This window comes from Periplaneta americana, chromosome 7, assembly GCF_040183065.1.
Source record: "Periplaneta americana isolate PAMFEO1 chromosome 7, P.americana_PAMFEO1_priV1, whole genome shotgun sequence".
Classification (NCBI taxonomy): domain Eukaryota; kingdom Metazoa; phylum Arthropoda; class Insecta; order Blattodea; family Blattidae; genus Periplaneta; species Periplaneta americana.
In genome coordinates this window covers 751,991-772,500 of record NC_091123.1, presented here as the reverse complement: position 1 = coordinate 772,500, position 20,510 = coordinate 751,991, and the positions used below count along the sequence as shown (strand labels likewise).

At 36.4% G+C, this 20,510-nt stretch overlaps 1 protein-coding gene across 4 annotated transcripts in view; it reads right to left on the bottom strand.

Annotated features, from left to right (window-relative positions):
- LOC138702818 (glutamate receptor 1-like) overlaps positions 1 to 20,510 on the bottom strand; it is a 789,302-nt gene that overhangs the window by 189,354 nt on the left and 579,438 nt on the right. The gene's annotated exons all lie outside the window — the stretch shown is intronic.

Genomic DNA, 20,510 nt, shown 5'->3' with positions numbered 1-20,510 from the left:
TAGTGACAAAAAAAGAAACAGAAGGAAGGAAGAATACAAGAGTGAAAAAACAAATGAAAGGTGAAGGAGAGAACAAGAAGGTGACGGAGGGGAAGTAAAGAAAAGAGGAAGCAAGGAATTGAAGAGGAAGTGACGGAAGATAGGAGAGTAGAGGTAATAGAAAATAAGGCAGGGGGAAGACGGAGTGGAAATGGACACACAAGGGAAAAAATGAATATAGGGACGAAAGGAGGTAACAGCGAAAAATCGATACATGATGAAGCTGCAACGAAAGACATAAATGAGCATTGTGTATGGTGCGTGCATGTCAGATCTATATCATCGACCACAGGCGGCGACCTTTCGATATAGCGCAAAGAAAGCTTGTTAAGGTACTGTAAATTTATTTCAACTCAACAATAGGATTTTATTCTTCCAACAATAATTCCTTTCTACAATTCACCTTAAACGCTCTCGTCAACAATAGGATTTTCACTCAACACAGTATTCGTTATAGCACTCCACTGACGCAATGACAATTTACTTGGACTATTACGAACAACAATGAACTGTTAATCTTAACTAATATTTACAAAGCGCTATTTACAAATCAGAACTGTCACTTCTCAGTTCACAGTTCTTCTAGCTCAGTCACTCGAGTTCACAGTATCTCGAACCACAGACCTTCAGAGACAGTTCACTGTACTCGAACTCAGGTCCCTCCAACTGCGGTCCACTGCACTCGAACTCAGGTCCCTCCAATTGCGGTCCACTGCACTCGAACTCAGGCCTTCGGATGCTGACGCAGTTGCGGACGCACACTCGAGTCGAACTCCGATACACAAGACTGGCTTGCTCTGTTCGCTGGCTTACTGACTGAACTAATCATGAATGACACACAAACTCCTTCGCGTCCGTAATTTATAACCACAGCAACGTAACCGAGAGACTTCGAATTCGCGATTTTTCCACTTCGACGGGCTTCTGGAAGAGTCGGGAAGGTCCGTTCCCCCTTCACTTCGTAAGTAGCAGCTGCGCGCGCAGCCTCCCCTCTCGCATAGGCCCTTTCCCCTTTCTCCGCCGCGCGCCGTCCCTCAGTGCTTCATGGAGCCCGCGCGATCTTCTCTCTTGCGGGACGCTGGTCGTGAGTTCGAATCTCACCCCGCTGTCACAGTACGTTTTCCTCGGTGCGACTATTGCGATGATCGTTCAACGATTATTGTTGAACGATGACACGTTGAACGACAATCGTTGGTTACCATTTTGCTCGGAGCGCCTACGATTTGTTGATTTTTCACTAGTGGCGTGTTTTCATTCGCAATCGCATCGTTCTAGAGCAGCCGTGGCGAAAATGTGATCGTGCGCCGAGCCACTGTGTAACCTGCAGCGTTCATAGCACCTATGGAAGGAGGCGGACACCCGAAGGGGAAGTGAAGCAACTGTCTGACTTATTAACGGATTTTCATTTTCCTTACGTCAAGCACTCAAATATAATTTTGTACAGTACAAGACTACAAACTAATGTTTAGTACGTGTTACGAAGAAAGAAATGAATGAGAAATCATAGGACACATTATCACAACCTAAAATTAACTGTCTTCAGAATGTCTCTGCGACAAAGTTTCAAAATCAGGAATTATGTCACTTACTGCCAGTCGTAGCTGATCACGAAGGTATTTGTCTGTCAGTCGTGATCTAAATGTCGTTTTTTACTGTTTTCATTGTTGAAAATAATTTTTCACAAACGCAAGTTGCAGCGAACATGGCTTCAACAGAGCAAGCGAAAGAACGAAGCTTCGGATATTTATTTTTTGGCAAAGATTTGAAAGTTCAACATTTGTCAAGTCCTTACATCTAGCTTTCATTTGACATCACATTATAAATCTATGAGTTTAAATTGAAGATCTAACCGCATTATTCGTACATCTGCTGAAAAAGGGTCGACGTACAGAAATGATAATAATAATAATAATAATAATAATAATAATAATAATAATAATAATAATAATAATAATAACACTTAACCTTTTAATGTTTCATGAGTAACATGTAGTATAATGCCGTTTTATGTTATACAACCGTTTTCCTCGTAATACTTGTGAATAAATCATACATTTAATATTCTCATCATATTGGCAGCAAAAAAATGCGTCCTCCCATCCTACTTGGAACTTTCGTACATGGTTTCGAGAGAGACATATGCCACTCGCAGGTCAGAGACAAATACAAGTGGAACGGAGTTTGACTCCAGTGAGTGAGAGGGTGGGGTTTGTAGCAGGTAAGAAGCGCATAGCTATTATTGCGAGCCACAATGTGCTTGTGAGTCACATTTTCGCCACGGCTGGCCTAGAATGTCACACTAGCATTGCAAAGTAGATCTTAATGACGGACCATGTCAAGGATGTCGGGACTTAGGAAGAAGACCTTGGAAAGGAGGAGGGAACAGACGTAGCCATATGATTATTATTATTATTATTATTATTATTATTATTATTATTATTATTATTTCACTTTACTTTTTCATTATACGAAGTTCAAGAAAGAAAAATTATTAATAAAATTAGAAAATTGAATTGAAACGAAGAGTAAATGTTATTCATAACAGCTGATTGAATAACAGAACTAAGAGAAAGAAATATTTATCAAGAGATTCCAGACAGTCAAATAGGAATAGTGACAGAGAAGAGCTAAATACTGATCTAAGTTGTGGGACAAGAATAGAAATGTCAGTACACGAAATAAGCGACACAGACGTGGTAAGAAGGCATCTTATGCGTATTTTTTTTTATATTTTAGTAGGTTATTTTACGACGCTTTATCAACATCGTAGGTTATTTAGCGTTTGAATGAGATGAAGGTGATAATGTCGGTGAAATGAGTCCGGGATCCAACACCGAAAGTTAAGGCTGGTTCACAATAAACCGGGAACGAGAACCAGAATGAAAACGAGAAGCAGAGGACGTGAATATGAAAATTTTTGATTCACAATAAACCGAGAACGTAGACGACTATGCATATCGATATGCATGTCAATAACGATATGTAAAGTCGATATTACGCATTCTGATGTTATTTGTGTATAATTGACCAATGGCGTTCTCTCATGAGTACAAGGCAGCCAACATAAACACAGGTTAACCAACTTCGAAATTTCAACTGAAACATTTCATTATAAATATGCCCATGCATCTTTATTATCACAACCTATTTTAAGTCTACCATAACGTAAAATAATTAGAGAAGAAACATTTGTAATAGAACAAAAATGAACACAACAGTAGTTATTGAATTGAAGCATGAATATGTAGTGTGTAATACAACCAATACAGTAATAAAATATGATTCACTTACGATCGGTGTTCAAAGATGCAGCTATTGAAAGCCACGTATTCTCCTTGATTTTCTCATCTTTATACGAGGCGCGCCGCTTATCGTAAACGTGAGGATTTTCCTCAACACTCAAAATTAGAATCTCATCAAATAAAACTTGCTCCATGATTACATAGCACAGAACAAAATAATGCATAGGTTATGTCACGGTCTTCTTGCTACAAAATGTACGACGACAAAATAGCTTTTAGATGGCAATAGAATGAATCTAGTGAACGCCAAAGTTGAAACTTGGCTAACTCTCCGTTCCCGATCCCGGGCTCCGGCAAGCTTTTCGTTAATTGTGAATGCTCACTTTTAAATGTACACATTTTAACAATTTTACCGTTTTCGTTTTCGTTCCGATTCTCGTTCCCGGTTTATTGTGAACCAGCCTTTACCCAGCATTTGCTCATATTGGTTTGAGGAAAAACCCCGGAAAAAACCTCAACCAGGTAACTTGCCCCGGCCGGGAATCAAAAACGGGCCACCTGGTTTCGCGGCCAGACACGCTAACCGGTACTGCATATTAAGGTGATAATATATCCCGTAGCTTGTTGTTCTTAATTACACACAGAGATAGCTGACTGTAATCAATCCTGTCACAATTTGGGACTTCGCTATGGTTACCGAAGTTAGTTAACATAGCAACCGAAATCCGCAAACATGTCAACAATACGCGGCGTGATGTGCGGCATTCATATGTTAACAAGAAGTCAGCGGTGAAATGCTGTCAGCAGCTGTCAAATTTGTATGCGCTTCCATTTTGTCAAACAGACAAACAAATGACCATCACACTAATTCGGAGCTTTAAATTTGGAACGCAACAAGTGGATGTCATGGAATTTGGGATGGAATTTACAGTAGTTGTATTTTAAATTAACCTGGAATAAATTATTGCATGAAATTATTTTAGTTTGCGCTCCATAAGTTTAAAATTTAATTACGCATTTATGTTCTGGGACCTTTGGACTGATACGATTCGAAACCAAATATATATATATAGCACATTATTTACTGGTATTTTCAAGAAGTTACTTAAAAAATATGCGACCGTTAGATTTTTTAAATAGGATAATAATTTAATATGAAAAGATTGATAAAGAAAACTGTTTCTTAAAAGAAGGCTTGTGGGGTGTTGTTCTCTTAATACAGGATCAGGCAATTACTGGTTACACACTTGAAACAGAAATGTCTCCTTGCTTCTGCTTGTGCTATGCAAACATATCTCTGACTATTCCTTTTTTAATATGAGGGTTGGCCAAAAGGTTTTACACCACACATTTTTCTTTTTCATGTCAGAACAAAGCCATGAGCTGAAAATTTCCAGTTATTTAAGTTTGAATTTTGCGCTTTTGATGTATTCCGACGGATGAAACCATAACTACAACATTGTCAGCGTGGGCAGACTTATGATAGCGAAGTACTATCACAGTTTACTTTATACAGTTGCGAAGCTTGGGATGTTTTTTTGCATTTCTCGCGATAGTTGCTAGCCACTTGTAGCGCTGTGAGTACTAGGAACAATAGACTGTGTCACCAGCGAATAGAGATTATAAAGAATGGACACTGAGCGAATTTTACTGTGTTTTGTTTCTCTGTGCGCCAGCGGTTAGTTCCACTTTCAAGCGCTAGAGGTTAGTGTAATTGAGCATACGCTAAGATAATAATTGAGAATAGAGTTAAGGCACAGGATCGAAACATCGCCTACCTTATTGCATAATCCAGTAACGCTTTGCTTCAAATAAATTCAAGTTAACAGCTTTTCCTGATTTCTCAGTGACAAACTAGTTGTAATAATAATATTTTATATTTCAGATATCATAAATTATATTATAAAATAATATAATACATTATAAAATTATGTATCAAATTCGTTTAATATTTGTATATAATATAATATAATATAGGTATATGGTTTTACTTCTCGTAAGAGTTTTGTTTTTCCATTTTCAGCGCTATCAAATCATTACATATCTTAATTGTTGTTGGGGTCAACGTCTCAACTCTCATTATAAAGGAACTCTAGAGTCTAGACATTACAGTTAATGACGGATTTATTATTTTATGGATCCAATTTATTTTATTTGAGTACATAATGTACCTAGATCTATTAATTATATGTATTATATTTCCGCTGTGTCGACGGCTAGCTGGTGTGATGTCAGCGCCAACTCTAGGGAGAAAGCAGAATCTGACGCTCTAGCTGGCTTGAAGGTCATTGAAATCGGTCCGGCTACATCAAAGGTACCGACGCGAAGTGTCCATTCTTTATAATCCCTATTCGCTGGTGTCACTGGCATCGTGATCTAATACAGGGCGTAAGGCAGACCATGTGACTCGCTTAACCCGTTCACGAAGGACGGCGTTTCAACCATATAAATTAGTTGGAATGCATAAACAGTAACATATGTTTCTCTAAAATGTAGTGTAATTGCATTAATAAAATTTAAAACGATTAGGAGACACTTCAGACATAATTCACTTGCGAGTTAAGGTGTAATATTATTTTTGGTGTGAAAATGACGTTGTTCGTATGTGTAATACCTGTCTTTATTTCGATTAAATATTGCGAAATTCTTGTACATTCATTTATGCACGATTCAATAATTTTCAGTTGCACCGCACGGATATTTAGATATGTTGAAATTATAGGTTATGTTTACTGTACCAGTTGCCCCTTTCTGTCTAATTTTAGTGGTCTCCAATGCCCTGCCATTCATATGGAAATATTATATGTTATGTTTACTATATCTTATATTCCTAAATTCGCAAGTATACATTATAATTAAGCATTATGGCATGTACGATACCCCGCACATTCAATTTGTCTGTATTTTAATACTACAATTGAGTACTGAATTATTGTATTTATCTACTACCTAAGAGACGAAGTAACAATCGTACGTACACAAATTTCATAGGAGTGGTATGGTAAATTTTCTGTCTTTATCAAGGAAGGTAGATGTGCTATATTAAATCACAATATAAATTCTTTTTTATTAAACCTCAAAATAGCTTCCATTCTAAACTTGAAATGTTGATGCGAACAGATTATGTTAACATGTGAAATTCTCTTCACATTAAAATAACACAGTTTTGTGATTATTTCTGCAACATATTATGCAACAAGAAGTAAACGGAACTTATGGACACATTACACTAAATAAAGCTTAGCAATGATACGCAATAAAGTTATAATATAATATTTCACTGAGCTCCATACACTGAAATAGAAAACCCGAACAAACATTACGGCCTGGTCTAGATCGTATTTCGCATTGTTGTGAAAAGTTGTGTAAACTGTGAAATGTTCGTTATCGGTTGTGATAACTGTAAATGGCTAAAATACAATAATTTGAGTAATAATATGTGACAAGGAGACGTTTTTTTGCACTATAAATTGTAAGGAAAAAGGTCAGAGTTATCCTTCTTCCGAAAGATCCAGGAAGGTGAGTTTATAAAATATAATATATACTTTATGAAAATAATATATAACCCTTATTTATTTCGTATTTCAATAGTGGAAGGAAGGTGTTAATTTTTTCAAAAGAACACGATATCAAAAGTAGCCTACAATACATTTTATCGTCTGCTGGGGAAAGAGTCTGTGATGAGGCGATAGTAGCGATCCTGGTGGCTAGCAACTATCTATGGATGCATATTTAGTAAGTATTGAGCTTCGCAACTGTATATACTAAACTGTGGTACTATAGTTACAACGTGAGTTCGCCTTATATGTGGGGGAGGGGAATATCGGGAAAAAATGCAACCAAGTAATGAGCCGAGGCGGGATTCGAATCTCCACCCGCGTTGTACAATATTTTGATGTAACGCTGCAGGTCCGTGACGTGACGTTGACGTTCCGTATAATGTGATTGGATCTTAATGTGGCTACACGTACTCTTGAGTGTTCCCATTTTCCTAACGATGTGACGTCATCTTCTCCGGAACACGTGACTTGTATTACATTTAAAAGGCATTGTTTGTGAAATGGGAGAGTTCCTTGCAGAGCAGAACGGGATACATGTTTACGCTAGTCGCTAGTTGCTTGGAATGGAACCCTGGTGCTCTGTCAGTGTGCCGCAGGCAGGCGTTTGCATGTTCGAGCCTCCCTGTGTAAGGCCGCAGATACGGTTCCTGGAGCAAGGAACAGGGCTTGACATCACGACACGACTGCTGCCACCTGTCGGGGAAGCGGACAAGCTCTGGCTGCGGGCTACACGTGATTGTGACACGCCGACCATTAATCACCCCGGGCTGCTGGGAACAGTAATCTGCCTTTTCGTCTCTCTTACCGCAATATTTTTATCATTTCGCTTTTTGACTTAGTCCTTCATTTCCTCCATTTCCTTATTTGTTTCAATCTTCCCCTTATGATCTCTCTTCCGTTCTTCTCAGATCATTGTTATCGTTTCGCCCGGATTCGGTGAGGGCGATAAAATACTTAGCAACACTTTCTCCGGGAGGGAAGTAAAGCTAAGAGGCCCGTGTAGTACATTTACAACACGTCAAATCTCTGTTCCTGATTAAGGTCTCCAGGCAAAATATTCTGGTCATCTGTCGATTACGTTGCAGTTCGATTCTGCAGTTAATTGTGACACTGCATATGTCACTTTTGTTTTACTGTCATTAATTTAAAAATATAAATATAAATGATACTCGGGAGGAAATTAAACACAGAATAAATATGGGAAATGCGTGTTATTATTCGGTTGAGAAGCTTTTATCATCCAGTCTGCTGTCAAAAAATCTGAAAGTTAGAATTTATAAAACAGTTATATTACCGGTTGTTCTTTATGGTTGTGAAACTTGGACTCTCACTTTGAGAGAGGAACATAGGTTAAGGGTGTTTGAGAATAAGGTGCTTAGGAAAATATTTGGGGCTAAGAGGAATGAAGTTACAGGAGAATGGAGAAATTTACACAACACAGAACTGCACGCATTGTATTCTTCATCTGGCATAATTAGGAACATTAAATCCAGACGTTTGAGATGGGCCGGGCATGTAGCACGTATGGGCGAATTCAGAAATTCATATAGATTGTTAGTTGGGAGGCCGGAGGGGAAAAGACCTTTGGAGAAGCCGAGACGTAGATGGGAAGATAATATTAAAATGGATTTGAGGGAGGTGGGATATGATGATAGAGACTGGATTAATCTTGCTCAGGATAGGGACCAATGGCGGGCTTATGTGAGGGCGGCAATGAACCTCCGGGTTCCTTAAAAGCCAGTAAGTACGTAAGTTATTAATTAATTCGTTTTCTCCTTCCCGTGTTCATTTCCTGTATTTACATCATTTGGAATCCTCTTTGCAAGAACAACGTTCTTTCAGTTGAGTTGATACAGAATAAATTCCTACGTTCCTATACCTAACATAAAACATTGAAGTTCCTTGTCCATTCCAACTAGATTATTGAGATCAGTTTTTGGTTTGTCTGCGCTCAATGACAGAAGAATCACTTACTTGATATTTCTAAGAAAAATATTAACAAATAGGGCAAATCGCAATATAGCGAACGTAGAAGCTCCGCCCACGATCCCTTCCACTTTTCCCCTACTAGCTCAACAGACACTCTACGTGATAGGCGAGTGTTTTGTCGAATGCACATTTCATGTGGGTGGGGATAACTTCCCCTATTGGCGTTCGCTATATTGCGATTTATCCAACAAATAATATCGATTCCGCTGAAATACCCAAACTGATTCAATTTATTTTTATCCCGCACTTAGATCCAGAAGAAATTTGTTATTTAATATCTCAAAATCAAAAACCTTATTTGATATGAACTCGCCATTCATCACAAAGTTAGCCTCAGTCTATTAATGGGGTACAGAAAAGTTATTCAGAAACCAAGTTTATAAAACATTATCTATACCATTCATCCTTCATATCTCACCTTATTTTATCGGATTTGTATTATTCTTGCTTCTTTGTTTTATTTATATCCTTTCTCTTCCTTTATTGATCATTATTCTTCTTTTTTTACTTCTCTTGTTTCCTCTTCTCTTTCCATTGTACGCCGTCTTACCGGTTTCCTCTTACTTACATCATTCTACATTTACTTATGCCGTTATATTCTTCTTTTTCACCTGCTCTTTTTCCTTAGTATTCTTAACTGTTGTCTTGTCATATGGTTTGTTCATTTCTTCAATGTTCTTTTCCTGACATTCTTGTATTTTTTAATATTTTCATATTCTCATGTAATTTCTTCTTTAGTTTTCTTTCTTTTTTTCCACTTATTGATACGTTATTGTCGTCGTGTAGACCTACTTAGTTAGTGCGCGACAGTGAAGGATGAGCAATATTCCTGTTCCAACACCGACACTGTCCACCATGACTCCGGAATTCGAACTAGGAACTGCATCGTGAAAGCAGATATTTCTGTCAATTTCCACAGTCCATTATATTTGTAAACATTCTCAGTCCGCAGTTACACGGTTCGAGATTAGCAGATAAACCGGTCTCAGACAGAAATGCAAATATTGAAGTATGATTCCGTGTGTTTGCTCGGATGTGGACACGATCACAATCAGAGGGCGATGCTGCAGGCTGCCCTCAGTCTCTAAACCTTTCCTTTCCTGGTATTTCCTTTTACAGCATATAGTGACAACCGTAACCAAGTTGTCCGGGCACGATGGGGAAAGGGGCATGGTTTGATGAGAATGTCTTCACTGAAGGAAAAAGCGAACATAACTTATATTTGATTGTTGTGGGGAACCTCAAGGTCTTTGTACGCTGTGTTGACAGTCGCAGTCATCCAGTTGGCCGTGGTTCACACTGGGATAGTTTAGAGCACAGATGGGCATCGTGCCTCACTTGAGAATTTGTGCCTCACTGACCTTAAAAAAGCTTATCGCTCTGAGTGACATCATCTTCACAGTCCCCGTTCCTCCCTCACACAGCTCCTAGGCGTGGGCAGATTCTATATCAGTTTCATAAGCAGTATCAGTGGTGGCATAATGGCATTATCAAAGCAGTGTGTACGCGTTAGAAAACGATTATTTCATGAGAAATGGGAGGAAGAGTTTCTTTTTTTTTGCTGTTTAGAAGGGGAGAACATACGATGTATGTTATGCTCGAAAATCCTATTAGGCATTAATAAATTTAATATACAACGACATTACTCCTTATGTCATAAAGATCATGCTGAATTAGAAGGTAAGACAAATTAAATGTTATTTTTCGTACTATTTGAAGAAAATTTATGATCTTAACATTTGCCTAGTATACTAAATACGACATTATACCTTAAACACGCTGCATTAAAAGGTAGCCTACGAGGAATTAAATGTTGTTTGTACGTATTATTTCCAAAAGAAATTTATAAAAAAAATATCGAATGTGCGTAGAAAACGAAATATGATTTTCTGAAATTATTTTAGGTCGAGAACGTGCAAATCTATTAAGTAATGTTGAGAAACACCAGAATATTCAGGAAAATAAACGTAGACAACGTGATGGAATATTATTGGCTAGTTACGCAATTTCTCGCCTGTGATTTAAATCAATTCAATGATGGAGGAACAGTAAAGAGGTTTATGATTAAAGCTGCCGAATTAATTTGCCAAATTGAATAAAAGTTTTCGAGTCTCTCACGTTAACCAAGCGCTTTCCTAATAATTCGCCACTGACCGCCTTAGCGATTACGATAAGGTGACGCAGGTCACAGCAGTTTATATTTCCCATCCTACTCTGCAGTCTCCTCTCCTAGTAAACAAACTATTTCAAATCGAGTGCCTCACGTAACCGAAAATTGTGCCCATGTATGGTATAGAGGAGTCAAGTGCTAGAAGCAAGTCGACTTTCCTTCAACTTTCCGCGTGTTATATGGTCGAGACAGTCAAGTTGTGACTTGTCGGTCAAGCAGAATTCGAGTTGGCGACCCTTCAACTTTTGTGTCTACTTTCCCGTCACGTGATCAACTTGACTCCACCACTTTCCTCGTGTGAACGCTGACTTGTAGCAACTTGGCAAGCAGATATTGTGGATAGTGTGTTTATGGTTTAAATTAATAGCTAATTAATTTCGGTATCGAATTTGAGATTAATTTAACTTTCAAACATCACATTTTAACAATTACTAATTCTGCTTACAAATCACTTGGATTTTTAATTCGAAATTATTCAAGCAACCACCTGTTTTTAGATTAGGCCTAGAAGCTAGTGGAATTTGCTACAATAATTTGGAATCCTCGTTACAAAAACAACGTTCATTCTATCGAGTTGATACAGAATAAATTCCTTTGGTTCCTATATATCAAGATATTCAAAGTACCTTGTCCATTCCAGATCCCAACTACTTACATTATTGAGATGAATTTTTGGTTTCCATACGTTCAATGACAGAAGAACCACTTACTCGATGACATTTCTCAGAAAATCATGAATAAAAATAATACCAATTCCGCTGATATACTCAAAGTAATTCCAGTTTGTATCCCTCCAAATATATATAGAATAAATTTTGTATTTAATATCTCTAGATCGAAAAAAATATTACAACTGTTCCCTTGTTTCGGCCATACAAAATGTTATCAATTTATAAAATTTCTTATTTTTTGACAATACTTAATACTTACAAGCTACATCTCTTTCACGTTTTCATTTCTTTTATTTCTATTGCTAATGAGTTGCACCTACCTATTTTATAGCTGCTGCTTATGTGACTCATTATCACTAAAACATCGTAAGTTCAATTGTTGATGTACATTTATGTGAAGAAGGAGTTTTGATTGACATCTAGTCTGTGTACTTTTCCATAAGTCATAACCAATAAATAAATAAATAAAATATACAGTATATATTCAACTTATTGTAATATTTTTAGAATTGCATGAGATGTACGAACTTCCGTGGAATATACACGGCACGAGAAATACTTCAATAATAATAAAAATTAACATTAAACAAGAGGGAATTATTTCACAAACTTGTTACGAAACTTAAAGAACAAAGTGTCCATAACATTAATGTAGAAGTGGTTCGCAAAAAGGTAAAAAAAAAGAAAAAGAAACGTTTAAAAACATTGTATCTCCAAGCATACAACACTCAGCGCGCGTTTCATTCATTCATTCATTCTCTCATTCATTCATTAATTCACTCATTCATTCATTAATTCACTCATTCATTCTCTCATTCATTCATTAATTCACTCATTCATTCATTCACTCATTCATTAATTCTCTCATTCATTAATTAATTCACTCATTCATTCATTCATTCATTCACTTATTCATTCACTCATTCCTTCCTCCATTCACTCACTCATTCATTCACTCATTCCTTCATTCACTTATTAATTCACCTATTCACTCACTCATTCATTCACTTATTAATTCACCTATTCACTCACTCATTCCTTCATTCACTCATTAATTCAATTATTCACTCACTCACTCATTCATTCACTCATTCCTTCATTCACTCATTAATTCACCTATTCACTCATTCATTCACTCACTCACTCATTCATTCACTCATTCCTTCCTTCATTCATTCATTCACTCATTCATTTACTCATTCATTCATTCACTCATTCATTCATTCATTCCTTCATTCACTCATTCATTCACTTATTCATTCATTCACTCATTCCTTCATTCACTCATTCACTCACTTATTCACTCATTCACTCATTCCTTAATTAATTCATTCACTTATTCATTCATTCACTCACTTATTCATTCATTCGCTCATTCATTCATTCAATCATTCATTCACTTATTCATTCCTTCCTTCATTCATTCATTCTCGCCTTCCGTTTCTTATTCGTAATATGTTTCACTGTGTTTCGGGAATCCCCAGTGCTTCAAAGATATCACGTGATCTTTGTTGTCCAAGTCAAAGACCGCCGTCCTCCCCGAGGGCTGCGCAGTAATGGATTATAATACGTACAGCAGTTTGCTTTCTCTGCCATTATAAATTATTCTGAATGGAAGCTGCAAGTAAAAATTCCCTTTGATATATATATATTTCACGTGATACGTGTACAGAGGGAGAGGGAGGCGGGATTTGTTTCTTCGCCCTCAGGGAGGTTGAATGAGCAACAAACGTGGAATTCGTGGCGTTGTTACAACACGAGATGCTATGATTGAAATGTTGTTTGATAAACTGTTCCTATGGCATTACCAGAGAGAAGCAAAAATAGCGGAAATTTACTACATGTTAAAGAGGCCTACTGGAGACAGTCAACACGTTTGTGCAGTAATGCAACACTTAGATTGCTTGCTTAATTACGCTTTCAGAATATACTTACTTATGGCTTTTAAGGAACCCGGAGGTTCATTGTCGCCCTCACATAAGCCCGCCATCGGTCCCTATCCTGAGCAAGATTAATCCAGTCTCTATCATCATATCCCACCTCCCTCAAATCCATTTTAATATTATCCTCCCATCTAAGTCTCAGCCTCCCTTAAGGTATTTTTCCCTCCGGCCTCCCAACTAACACTCTATATGCATTTCTGGATTCGCCCATACGTGCTACATGCCCTGCCCATCTCAAACGTCTGGATTTAATGTTCCTAATTATGTCAGGTGAAGAATACAATGCGTGCAGTTCTGTGTTGTGTAACTTTCTCCATTCTCCTGTAACTTCATCCCTCTTAGCCTCAAATATTTTCCTAAGCACCTTATTCTTAAACACCCTTAACCTATGTTCCTCTCTAAAAAGTGAGAGTCCAAGTTTCACAGCCATACAGAACAACCGGTAATATAACTGTTTTATAAATTCTAACTTTCAGATTTTTTGACAGCAGATTAGATGATAAAAGCTTCTCATCCGAATAATAACAGGCATTTCCCATATATATTCTGTGTTTTATTTCCTCCCGAGTATCATTTATATTTGTTACTGTTGCTCCAAGATATTTGAATTTTTCCGCCTTTTCAAAGGATAAATTTACAATTTTTATAATTCCATTTCGTACTATGTTCTGATCACGAGACATAATCATATACTTTGTCTTTTCGGGATTTACTTCCAAACCTATCTCTTTACTTGCTTGCAGTAAAATTCCCGTGTTTTCTCTAATCGTTTGTGGATTTTCTCCTAACATATTCACGTCATCCGCATAGACAAGCAGCTGATGTAACCCGTACATATCTAAAGTTTTTAAATGTTGGTGTACGTTTTGAACACTATAGAAGGGGACTTTTGAACCACCCTGTATTTTAAAAAATTGGACGATTATTTTACATTTTTATATTTTCTTGAGGTCTACACTCAATAGTACATAAATTGTTACATATTCTAAATTCTAAATAAAGACAGGTATATGATTTTGATGGCGATAGTTACATTACCCCCCCCCCTTTATATTAGTCAACTGTAGTAAACCTTGGTAGCAGGAGGTTAATAAGGGTCCCCTCCTCTTCTGGCCGGAGGTTGTGATCAGTGTTGCCAACAGTTGTTCGTATAATCCCGCCAGACGACTTTCGAATACCCGCGATTTTCTAGCAAATATCTCTAGATTTTAAAGAATACTTATTATTAAATAATAATAATAATAATAATAATAATAATAATAATAATAATAATAATAATAATAATGAAGATAGAGCATCCACCCGCCAATGTAACGATATCCGCCCGCCAATGTAACGAATTTTCCATACTTTTTCCATTGCCAATGTGGCGCTATAAAGCAATCTTGAACACTTTTATCACAGACAAAATATATTTAAATTCTTATTGCACTATATACGTTACCGTTAAAACCCAAAATTCGACAAAACCAGTTTCAACTAGGCTAGTAAAAAGTAATTTTAAAATGTAGATAGATAGAAAGCGAATCTTCGTAAGATCTAGAATCAATGACAGGTTAGGTTTGGTTTGTATAGGTTTTTTTTTGTTTGTTTGTTTGTTTGTTTGTTTGTTTTGTTTTGTTTTTTTTTTTTGGACTTTTACCAAACAAAAATCTAAACAAACCAAACCTAACCTGACATTGATTCTAGATTATACGAAAACCCACGTTCTATCTTTATTTGCTTAAACTAGTTTTTACTAGTTGAACTGGTTTTGACGGATTTCGGGTTTCAACGGTAACATATATAATATGGAATTATCACTACATTAACACATCCATTATTTCACAGAACACACACTGAACGAGTTAAACGTAATTATGAAAGCCGCTTATAATGCTAATATGAATTTCATTTCTGAAATGTTAAAGATTAAAAACCGCTAGTATTCCCGCTAAGCGGGGTAATATAATTTTACCCGCGAGACGGTTATCCAAAAAGACTAGATTTAGCGGGAAAACCGCTGAATTGGCAACACTGGTTGTGATGTACAACGAAAAGTGTAAACAGTTCTGTGTAGCTACAGCAAATAATTTCCCTGTGAAGCGTACTTTCGGTTGCTGTTACCATTACGTCTTCATTTCTGAGTTCATCCTAGGCTACATAGAAAAGAAAGTCGTCTGATAAGCTTGAAGTGTTTCGGTGTTGTTCTCGTTCCTGATAAAGTTGCAAGTGCTGCACTGCAGAATATAAACATCACCTGCATTAATTCAGTAGACAGATTGCATATGCAAGCCAATCTCTGGATGTCAGGGATGCATATCCGTGAGGATGTTAAAATGGATAACGCTGACGTCACAATACTCATGATCTGCAAGCCAAAAAGTAGTTCAGTAATTTATTATCGCCGATTATTGATGACTTGTGCACGGAGAACAATTCCAGCCTGTTACCGTGATCAGATTGCACCATTTTAATCCCCGCTTATAGAATTTCCCTCCTAAATGATGTGCCTACCGGATCAATTGCTCTAATGTAAACATAATAACATAATGGAACAGTAATTATACGGACTAATCAACAGAACAATCTCCCTGCTTGCGCGTCGCCCGGATTCAATTACTATGATTATGAATTCGTGATGATAAACTGCAAAACCGCATGCACAGTGAATATAAATTTATAAAGACTAATACTGAAGCATACTTTGTTGTGCATACTTTGAAATTCTGCTTCAAAATTCGTGAGAAACACAGAAATAAACTGTACATACTTTATGATATATATATATATATATATATATATATATATATATATATATTCTTTTCAGTGCTTTGTATCTTACCATAGTAAATATTATTATTATTATTATTATTATTATTATTATTATTATTATTATTATTATTTGTGTATCAGTGAAACGTACGGCAGAGTCCGTATAGGCACAGTCTACTATATACAGTCGCGAAGCTCAATATGTAGTAAAAATGCAAACATGGGTAGTTGCCCACCACTAGGATCGCTACTATCGCCTCATCATCGCAGATCTCTCTCCTAGTAGACGACAAAATATGTTACACTTTCGTTGTGTTCTTTTGGAAAAATTAACACCTTCCTTCCATTATTGAAATATTAAATGCATAAAGTTAATTTATTATTTTAATGAAGTATATTAAATTCCACCATAAACTCGAAGATACCTGCAAGAAATAGGTTAATATTATTTTTTTTGTGCAAAATGAACTCAAATTTACTATAATCGCTTCACTCATTCAAGATTATAGCGATAATTAACTATGAAACCAATAAATATTAATTTGCATTTCCCTTTACAACAATAATAGGCTAATGGAAATATGAATTAATGGAGTAACTTACGTGTACCGGTACTTGTAGTGTAGGCTTACGTAGTTAACAAAGTGGGATGAGGTTAAGCAATAATAATCACACCAGAATTAGAAATAAAACGTGATTAATAAATTTTATTGTAACAGACTTTTTCTACGTCTCTAGTAAAGCAACAAATAGAAATAACAACAAAATTAACAGCTATAATTAAAAACATATCCTTTGAAAAAAAAAAGTAGGCTTAAGCAATAATAATCCCACCAGAATTGAAAATAAAACGTGATAAATAAATTTCATTAAAACAAACTTAATTTTTCTAAGTCTCTAGTAAAATATTATTATTCCAATTATTGTATTTTAGCCATTAATATTTTCATTACAACCAATAACGAACATTTCACAAGCATCAATGTGAAATACGCAACGACCTAGCACTCGATAGAAATACGACACAGTCCAAAGTCGACCGTGGACAGTCTATTGTTTCTAGTTGCTAACCGCTTGGAGTGCTTTAATACGAGATTTGCAAAAAATCACCTCAAGCTTCGCGACTGTATATAGCAGACTGTGGTATAGGTCAGTTTCTGTCAGATGCGTTTCCAATTCACTGCGGGCTAAAGCAGGGAGATGCACTATCACCTTTACTTTATAACTTTGCTCTAGAGTATCCCATTAGGAAAGTTCAGGATAACAGAGAGGGTTTGGAATTGAACGGGTTACATCAGCTTCTTGTCTATGCAGATGACGTGAATATGTTAGGAGAAAATACACAAACGGTTAGGGAAAACACGGAAATTTTACTTGAAGCAAGTAAAGCGATCGGTTTGGAAGTAAATCCCGAAAAGACAAAGTATATGATTATGTCTCGTGACGGGAATATTGTACGAAATGGAAATATAAATATTGGAGGTTTATCCTTCGAAGAGGTGGAAAAATTCAAATATCTTGGAGCAACAGTAACAAATATAAATTACACTAGGGAGGAAATTAAACAGAGAATAAATATGGGAAATGCCTGTTATTATTCGGTTGAGAAGCTCTTATCATCCAGTCTGCTGTCCAAAAATCTGAAAGTTAGAATTTATAAAACAGTTATATTACCGGTTGTTCTGTATGGTTGTGAAACTTGGACCCTCACTTGAGAGAGGAACAGAGATTAAGGGTGTTTGAGAGTAAGGTTCTTAGGAAAATATTTGGGGCTAAGCGGGATGAAGTTACAGGAGAATGGAGAAAGTTACACAACACAGAACTGCACGCATTGTATTCTTCACCTGACATAATTAGGAACTTGAAATCCAGACGTTTGAGATGGGCAGGGCATGTAGCACGTATGGGCGAATCCAGAAATGTATATAGAGTGTTATTTGGGAGACCGGAGGGAAAAAGACCTTTAGGGAGGCCGAGACGTAGATGGGAGGATAATATTAAAATGGATTTGAGGGAGGTGGGGTATGATGATAGAGACTGGATTAATCTTGCTCAGGATAGGGACCAATTGCGAGCTTATGTGAGGGCGGCAATGAACCTCCGGGTTCCTTAAAAGCCAGTAAGTAAGTAAGTGTATCCATGTGGTCTGTGTTAAAGAGCAAAACGATACGAGACAATCTGCACATCACTGGCGAGCATTCTAACCCGTGCAGATGCGTAAAAGACGTCGACTGTAAATTGAATTCGATTGCAGCCTTCACAACGTACTGCCTTTGACTGCACATCAATAAAATGTCCTCTTTTATTGACATGGGGTGTCATCTGACGTAGGAATCCAGATTGATTGATGAAGTCAACAATTGTGGGGCGTCCCTACAAGTAATATTGGCAGGTGCCATGGCCTTCCGATGAAGGTGTCAGCGCTAATTTGGTATTGACACAAATGTTTACACTTGACGTGTGTCTCATACGTTGACGAAAATAACACATATCTGTGTAGTTTGACAAAGAATTCAGTTTCTTTACATTTGACATGAAATAATCTTTACACATCCTTGTATCTTCGATGTTCCGTAACATTCTGGCAGTTCAGACAATTTTAATTTAGATGTGACATCCTTTAAGGTAGGTTTTTCCTCATGTAAGAAATATTTCCAGAAATAAAAAGGGATAGTTAAACGAGCAAGAATAAAGAATTTCACACATTTAATAGAAATTGAAGTAGGCATTTGTTTGGGTGCATTAGTTTATTATTGTAACATAACAAGAAATGCCAGAATGATAGCGACTTGTACCGGTTTAACCGGAAGTAACTCCAACTCTCTTATTTTAAATGGAACACCCAATATATATTTTTATTTTTGAACAGTGCTCATTAAGAGCTTTTCAAAAAGTACCCACACTCGATACTTCTGTACAAATTCAGTGTTGCTAAGTCAAGAAAACAGAAAAGTGTATCGAATATTAAAATAATAAAATATTCCTTCCTTAAAAAAAACAAAACAAAGCTAGCTCACCTTCTAAATTATGTGTTCAAATTGGTAGCCTTCAGCTGCTTTACAATGTGTCACTCGATCATAGAAGCCATTTAAGGAATGATTTAACCAGGCTTTAGGAATATCTTGCACCACTTCCATTTTTATTTAGCAACACTGAATTTGTACAGAAGTATCAAGTGTGGGTACTTTTTGAAAAGCTCTTAATGAGCTTTATTCAAAAATACAAATATATATTGGGTGTTCCATTTAAAACAAGAGAGTTGGAGTAACTTGCGGTTAAACCGGAAGTAGACCAAACTCGCTAATACCATTATTGAGTTATTAGTATATGGTTATCCTCACATACCAAGTTTCAAGTCACTGAACCACATGATTCAAAAGTTATTTAGGTGGTGCGGGACTTTTAAATAACCCTGTATTTTCATTTAACATGACAAGTACTACAAACTTATACGTAATTGAAGTATGTACATTCACTTTACATATTGTGTTTGCCATTTAAGTCTGTAATATATAAACTGTTCGTAATTTTAAACTGAGTGCGTAAACCATTGTTAATAATAAATGAAATTTATTTTGTAGGATCCTTTGAAACCAGTGGAAAAGTACCTCTGAGAACGCAGGAAACAGTATTAGTAACTAGCCTTAAGTAGCTTGCTCATAACAATCAATTATAAATCGCATGCCACAGAAATCTGTGATTATCTCGGGACATTTTGTTCTTATTATGCACAATCATTTTTATTGAAAATACAAACTGTAGACATTTATTATATTCAAGTTTCGATCTGCCTATCGTACAGCATTAAAAGTAAAAAAATCTCTTATCGGAATGTATCATAGTCAATGCAAATTTGTATTTGCATGGCTGTTATTCAGTAGGTATGTTTATAAAATTATCGTCCTCAAAAGCGTACCAATGTATTTGAGTCATGAAGTTATGTTAATTTCGTTTGTTTTAAAGTGTAGTCTATCTCAATGAAATTTAAGCGATGATAATAATAATAATAATAATAATAATAATAATATATGATTAGGGGAGAGTTGGGTAGTATCGGACATCGGGTAGTATCGGACAGTGCGTTTCTTTCATCTACCACACGATGATAGTACCTGATTGACATGGTTACGTTTCTGTGATTA